Source organism: Heterocephalus glaber, unplaced genomic scaffold (assembly GCF_053883595.1).
Source record: "Heterocephalus glaber isolate CG9 unplaced genomic scaffold, H.glaber_assembly_v1.0 deba00001577, whole genome shotgun sequence".
NCBI classification, from domain to species: domain Eukaryota; kingdom Metazoa; phylum Chordata; class Mammalia; order Rodentia; family Bathyergidae; genus Heterocephalus; species Heterocephalus glaber.
This window is the reverse complement of record NW_028258358.1, coordinates 18,999,716-19,007,261: the sequence shown is the minus strand read 5'-3', so window position 1 is coordinate 19,007,261 and position 7,546 is coordinate 18,999,716.

Sequence of the window (7,546 nt, the reverse complement as noted above, 5' to 3'; positions counted from 1 at the left end):
TCTTTGTGTTTGAAAAATCAGTCTTTGATAAGACTCTTTTAGACCTGTGATTCTTACTTATATTAAAATGTACATATTTCTTAAGTTACTTATGTTCAACTGAAGCAAAAATAGAACATTTTTGTAGAATTTGGAGGGTGTATGTGAAGCAAATGAATTTCTCTGTATTCTAATCATTCTTTAAAAACATGACAGTTTCTTTTTTTTTTTTTTTTTTGGTACTGGGGATCGAACTCAGGTCCTTGCGCTTGCGCAGCAGGTGGCGAAACCACTGAGCTAAATCCCTGGCCCACATGACAGTTTCTTATATAAGAATAATGATATATGCAATAATTGATCCTACCACAGCAGTGGCATCGACTTCTAGAAATATGCAACAACACATGGGAATATAGGAATGATGCATCTGAGATAACCAATCCTAAGGACAACAGACAACATCACCAGTTCCATCAACATCATATCAAAGGAAAACGCAATAAGGGTAATATTTCCTTTGTAGAGAAGTTAACAACAATAATAAAATAGAATAAAACCACACATACATTTTATTATTCACCAGTTGCCAACTATTCTAAACAATGGCTGTCATATTTCTATATTTTCCTGCCTCAAATTCACTCTTGAGCCATCCTGGTCAGCTTTTTAAACCAAGGAGCATAAAGTATTTTTAAGCACTCTATAGGTTTCTGCTATTTCTGAGGCAGAAAAGTAAGTCTGAAAAATAAAGGATAGAAATGCATACATACATATACTAAGGAGAAACTAAATATTCTATTGGTTGAATTCAAGTTACCTGATAAGGGAAAGGGTAAGTAATAATTCTTGTACATATTTATTGTGGCTGGTTAACATTCTAGAAACTTTACATATCTTAACTATGCAAGCTTTACTCTACCCTGTTGAATAAAATATTGTAAAAATGACAATTTTATACACCAAATAAACTGAAATTCAGAAGATTGAATGACCTGCCAGAGGACATGCAACCACTAACTGGCAAAATTGATACTTGACTCCTGAGTCTATTTTCTTTCTCCCACAGCAGGTTCTTAAATTTCTATATCAAAGTTTTCCTAGTTGCAGAATTTTTCAAGCTGCCAACTTAACACATGGTGGTAATGTAAATTGCTTTTTTCCCTTTATGAAATAAACACAGAGAGAAATATAACTAGAATATAGTAAAATTAAATTAAACAAAACACGCTACAAGGAACAAGTTTACATGAACACATTTAATGCTCCAGTGATCAAATTCTCATTGGTGTTAGAAACTGCTTGGAAATGAGAGAGCAGCAAGACCTGGCTCCAAGACATGGGCTCCAAGAAATGGGCTATCAACAGTCAGCTCTCTCTTGCTCCAAATTTGGGCTTTTTTCTCAATATCATGTTGCTGCTTTACATAAGAGAGAAAAGGTTTTTTTCAATACCAAAAATATGAAGAAAATATATGCACAGCATAAATGTCAAGGAGAAATACCAAGTGCATTAAATTTGTCGGGAAATTTCTTCTAAATAACAGTACACTTCAAAAATGACGTCCTAAATGATATCCTAAAAGCTATAATGTCTGCAAAAGTCTTTACAATGTACAACATCACAGTGTAACATTTTAAGCTAATTATTTCATTAACTTCATTGCTATTATAAGTAGGACAGGTTTTCTTTGGTGACTGAATAGAGATGCAGATCAGTCGTGGTAATAATAGAGTCAGGGTATGAATAAGACCTTTATATACCAGTAGTTCTGCAAGTGTTAGCAAACTGAGAGGCAAATTTAAAATTGAAGGTGATGTCAGATTATTGTACGAATTCTAAAGAGAGAGTCTAGAATAATCTATTATCTCCGTATTACCTGTCAAAGCCAAATAGGAAGCTAAGGTTCAGTTTATTTTTATATAAATTGTAAAACATTGAACACTATTCTGACCTTTCAAGTTTTACTGTATAGGGATTACAGTAGATTTAGTTGTAAGTTACAATTTACAAAGTCTGGTCATTTATACTTGAAAGGTATAGGCAAGATATTTTTTAAAGGTAAAAAGCATATGGAAAAGTTTCATGAGCAATTTTCAGTTCTTCTTATAAACTATAAATACTTAATACTGACTACTTTTCTTGAATATTATTGGTCTTTATAAACAGAGACAAATTTTTATGAAATATATATATATACTTAGTTGGAATGTATAGGAAATGAGACACATATGAATTTTATTTTTTGACTAATTGAAGAGCTATTAAATAAACAAACATTCTGATCAAGTCAATGACCAAGAGTAATCAAATGGATACTCCATGTTGTTGTGAAAAACAAGTTTTAGTTCTTTATCAAATTTGGGAAATATGCAGTTAATGAGAAGTGATAATGTTTTGTTAGATAACATTGACAGATGAAATAGATAAGTTAATTTAAAATAACAATGCACAGTATTGAAGAATAAGAAAACAAATAATTGCAAACAAAGCATGCATTGCTTAATTATTCACTTTCAAAAACTGAACTGATGAAAGTTCAAACACTAAAAGCTTCTTTTTAAAATTCAGAATATATACCTATAAACCTTGAATGGAATTCATTGACGTCACAATAAAGAACAAGTAGCAGAATTCCAACTATAGAAATAATATTGTTGATACTCACATATACATAGAGACACTGATTTCATGATTACCTATACACACACCAAAAATAGATTACATGTTTACAATTTTATGATCACTGTATGATTAGTATTTTATAATATTTTTTCATGCTTCCTAATAAAGTATTATATAACAATTCATTGTTCAAAAATATATTTATAAGTTTCTCAATCAGAAAAAGTTTCCACACAGATCCAAGGAAAAACATTTGTGTTCAAATTGACTGACACATGTTGGGCTTGAAATCTTAGCTCCTTCACATCCTCAAGCTATGTAAGAAGAAAGAAATATAATAATATTTCTTGCACTTATTTTTCTGGAAAAACATGAATAATGTTTAAAGCAGTCTAATGCTTATCAAAAATAACAAAATTCATAGCATAAATTCTAATATAATTTTGTAAGTACCTCAAATGATAATAATTTATTTTCCTTACTTGTACTATTTTGAGTAATAGTTGATACTTATATTAGTATTTTTGCCTTTAAAACTATTTCCAATATAAGCAGGTATTATTTCAACAAATACTTAACATTAATGAAAACTTTGGGAAAATCACCCTTCTATTATCTCATAATTTTTTTATTATACTTTATTTAAAACAACCTTCACAGTATTTTGGAATATGATCCCTTGAGAAAAAAATCTTTAAGAAAAATGTTATGGTAGTCATTTTTATGAGAAAATGTTCTTTTCCAAACTAGAATAAATATTCTAAGCAAAGTTATACAAGAAAAAAAATGTCAACAAATCATATCCCACCCATTCTGCTTTTCTGATGCTAATTCAGTAATAGTAAACATTTTATCAAAATGGGTACAATCTATTTTACCATTATATTTTTTTAAAGATCATTTTTCTTATCCTACCATTTTGTAGCCAAAGTCAACTTTTGTAGTTTCAAGTGAAAAAATAATTTTTAATCAGCTTTCTCACATGGTTTTTAATGTACTCAAGAGTATTAGATACCCTCAATTTTTCTAAAATCCAAATTTTAGATTTTAAAAATGCCTTAAGTGCAGTTACTTAAAATAACTTATCAAATTACTGTAAGTACTGGCCTGGGATTGGGAACAAAATAAGATGAGAAACCAAAAGATGCAAAGGGATCATTTTTTAAAGAAAATATTCAATAAATAAAAATACTGCAGACCATAATATATTTATTATGTATTATATTTATTACATTATATATAATAAATATATATATATTATTTAATATATATTAAAAATATGAAATATAACCTACTATTTTTTGTTTCCAATTCTTAGCACATATATCCAAATCTACCTCCACAGGACCCATTATTTTTATTTTCACATATGTTTCAGTGAAGATTATGCCACCAGTTCTGGTCAAGGTTGGACTAGCTTGTATATGTTCCTGAATTATGATTAAAAGGTTCAAAGTCTACCACAAATATCCCTGCATTTTGTAGTTCTAAAATCCCTTACAAGGAACATGCTGAAAAATATTCTCACGTAACTTCTCCTAGCAGCCCCAAATCCTGAGGCAGAGAGGATATATCATATCAGCCACTTCATCAATTCTTGTATTTCACTAGCCAGTATTTAGGATTAGGCCAAGAGCCATTCTCAGATGACCCTGCTGAATTTTCAGACCATGACATTAAAAAACAGTTACAGCCTGGGGGTTGAGGATGTAGTTTCTTTCCTTCTGTTAATGTTAAGTTTATGAAGTCAGCTCCAGGGAAGAGACACAAAACTTCCATTTCCCACTGTTGAAAATTATTTTTTGCTGAGAAATGATCCTCATAGATCAAGAGTCAAAATTTTTCTATTAAGGAAAGCTCCCCCAAACAAGAGAAATTATGAGATAATCACCTAGAAATATAGAATAACTGTGCTGCCCTTAAGGCAATATATTTTTAGGTAAAAGATGATAATCAAAAGCAGGAAGAGAATAAATGTACTTGGACTCAGTGGCAGGCATGTATTTTGTTAAAATTCACCTGAGTGTAAAGATGATTTCCTTACTCTTTCTACCTTCCAACAAATACATTTTTAATAAATATATTCCAGATATTATATAAATAAAACAAAACAATAAAAAGCACACACAAGAAAACTGAAATAGTGTGAAAGATCACATAGTTTCTTCCTAGTGTCAGGGAATGTGAGTGAATCAACTTTACCTGCATATAGTCATATTTAGCACACAGAGGTAGTATTTTACTTGGTTGACTGGAAATAACATAGATTTCACCCTAAATAAAAATATTTCCTCCTTTTCAGAGTTAGGACAAAATTTTCAAATTTCCATAACCAGGTGAAAATTAATTTACACATGTAAGATATATATGGATATAGGGCCGGGGATTTAGCTCGGTGATTCCAGCCCCTGCCTTGCAAGCACAAGGTCCCAAGTTTGATCTCCAGTACCAAAAAAAAAAAAGATATATATGAGTATAAATATATGGTAATGTAATAAATTTATATTTAAAAATAGTACTTTAGATTTATCACCATAGTCTTAAACTGTGTAGCATTTCGTACATTATTATTTATTGCTTCCACTTATATTCAAGAATAATAATTTTAATAGAGAAAAATGAAATGTTTATTGACATTGGCTTTTAATTTCATAGCAAAACACTACAATAATAATTTAAAGTCAAATAGTTAGAAATAAGTAGGCTTAAAAAAAAGAAAGAAGGTTTAAATATATAGTCACAATATAACCTTAAAGATTTTCTGCCTTGGGCATTTATGTTATAAAATCTTGAATGCATTCCCTTTTGTTGAATAAGCATTTCCCCCAAAAAACTAGCTGAGCTTCATGTACTAAAGGTAAAATAATGGAAGAAGATTTTGCTGATGTTAATAAGAACACTGCACTCATTACAACATGAGTTGGTGTTCAAGACTGGAAATGACTTGACAGAGTATGTATTTATTAGTCTTCTTTATTTCTAATAAAGAATATAAGTGCTTGTTTATAGATGTGTGTATTAATATGAATGCTATAGAGGTCTGCAAAGTATAAGTTGAGAAACCACAAAGATGGGCACTTTCTATTGTCAAAAAGAGGTTCCAAAATGCTGAGAGCTTTGGGTTCAATTCTAGTGCAAAACAAACAAATAGACAAACAAACAAACAAAAACAAAAAAGTAATGCTAGCACTGCTGCCTCAGAGGTATTTAACCCAGAAGATATATATTTCATCATAGCTTGAAAGTTCATTGTGATGTAGAGAGGTAGTAAGGTGTAGTTCATATTTGTAGTGGGGAAAAGTGAAACACAGCCCTGAACCATGATTGCAATATGTTTTCATCCTCTGTGTATTGCATAAAATAGCAAGCTGCTGCAGAATGTCACACATACTGCCCAAAAGAATGTGAAACCTAAAAAGTCATGATTGACAATTCTAATCAGTTTTCCCCAGTAATATTTACAAGGAGAGAAAATGTAAATTCTATACATTTGGAATACTTGGTGTTGTATCATGTTTCACTAAGAAAATAAAATTCATAAAGCAAAAATTATTTTCAGTTCTTAGCACACATATCCAAATCTACCTCCACAAAATCCATTAGTTATTTTATTTGTACATATGTTTAGTGAAGATGGTGCCTCAACTGTTATCAAGGCACATTTTCCCTTTTTTGCTCTGAATTTCATCCTCTTTGCCTTTGCTTCCTCCACTTTCCCCAGTCTCATTTATCTTGTTTTAATATCATTACCTCCTGCCTGGTATTCTTCTTATCTTTGTTTATATATAAAGAAGTGACTTCTGCAACTTAACATTTTTTTCCTGGAATTGAAAATTCACTATCCAATAATTACGCTCTTTCCTCCTCTTCAGAGCCATAAATGGTATGTGCTGACCAAAATCTGTTTCTATTTCCCCCTTTCTTATTAACTCTCAGTTCACTCTAGTCTAGAAAATACCCTAACACACTCATTAGATAGCTCTAGATTGGTTTAACAGGACCCTCTACACAGTAAAATATCTTAGTATTCACAGTATTTGAGTTAGTATCTAAGACAGGCAATAACTTACTTGACAGAGTACATATTTGTTATCTTCCTTTTTAACAAAGAATGGAGATTTTATATATATATACACATATATACACATATATACATATATATATACATATATACACATATATACATATATATACATATATATATACACATATATATATATTCAATGGAAAATCAAAACCAAATCTCATCAAATGTTTTCAAGGAATTGTTGTTTTTACACTCCAACATAGCAGAAAATAACTTAATTATCTTGACTCTAAATGATGATAAATGAATTTTAAAAGAAGAGGAAGAGAGTATTAATTGAACAAATCATTCTATCTTTAGAATGGATAGAGCATGCATTGTCTCTAAAGGTGAAATGCTAATTTTTAGAGTCAAGTTTTTTATTAGGATTGGCAGTAAGAAGTCACAGATTTTGGCTTTTTAACAGTAATAAACAAACAAAAAAGAAACATAAATGGAGTTTGCCTTCCCACTCCTGCACTGGAGTTATCCCATGTTTGGGAAAGGACTCGTGTTGGCCAGGGGAGCTGCTCTGCTGTGGAGGAACCTGCTGGCTTCACTAATTCTCAGGAAGCTTAAGTCTGTGGAGATTTTTTCTACTGCTGTTCAAGTCAAAGTCCACATTAACCAGAATATTACTCTTAGCCTTTTCTGTGCTTTAATTCCATTTGGAGACTTTTTTTGTGCCCTTCAGAGCATAATTTTTCATCTTGGAATTCTAGCTCCATGAAGGTTTTGATAGAATGACAAAGGGAACCAAAGTCCGATGTAGCTAATCCCTTTTTGCTTCCACAGAAGCATGCAGCAGAGAGAGCAGAATTTTCTGAGGAGTCCTCCGTGGCCGGAGGGGGCAGTGAAAACATCATCTTTCTAAAAAAA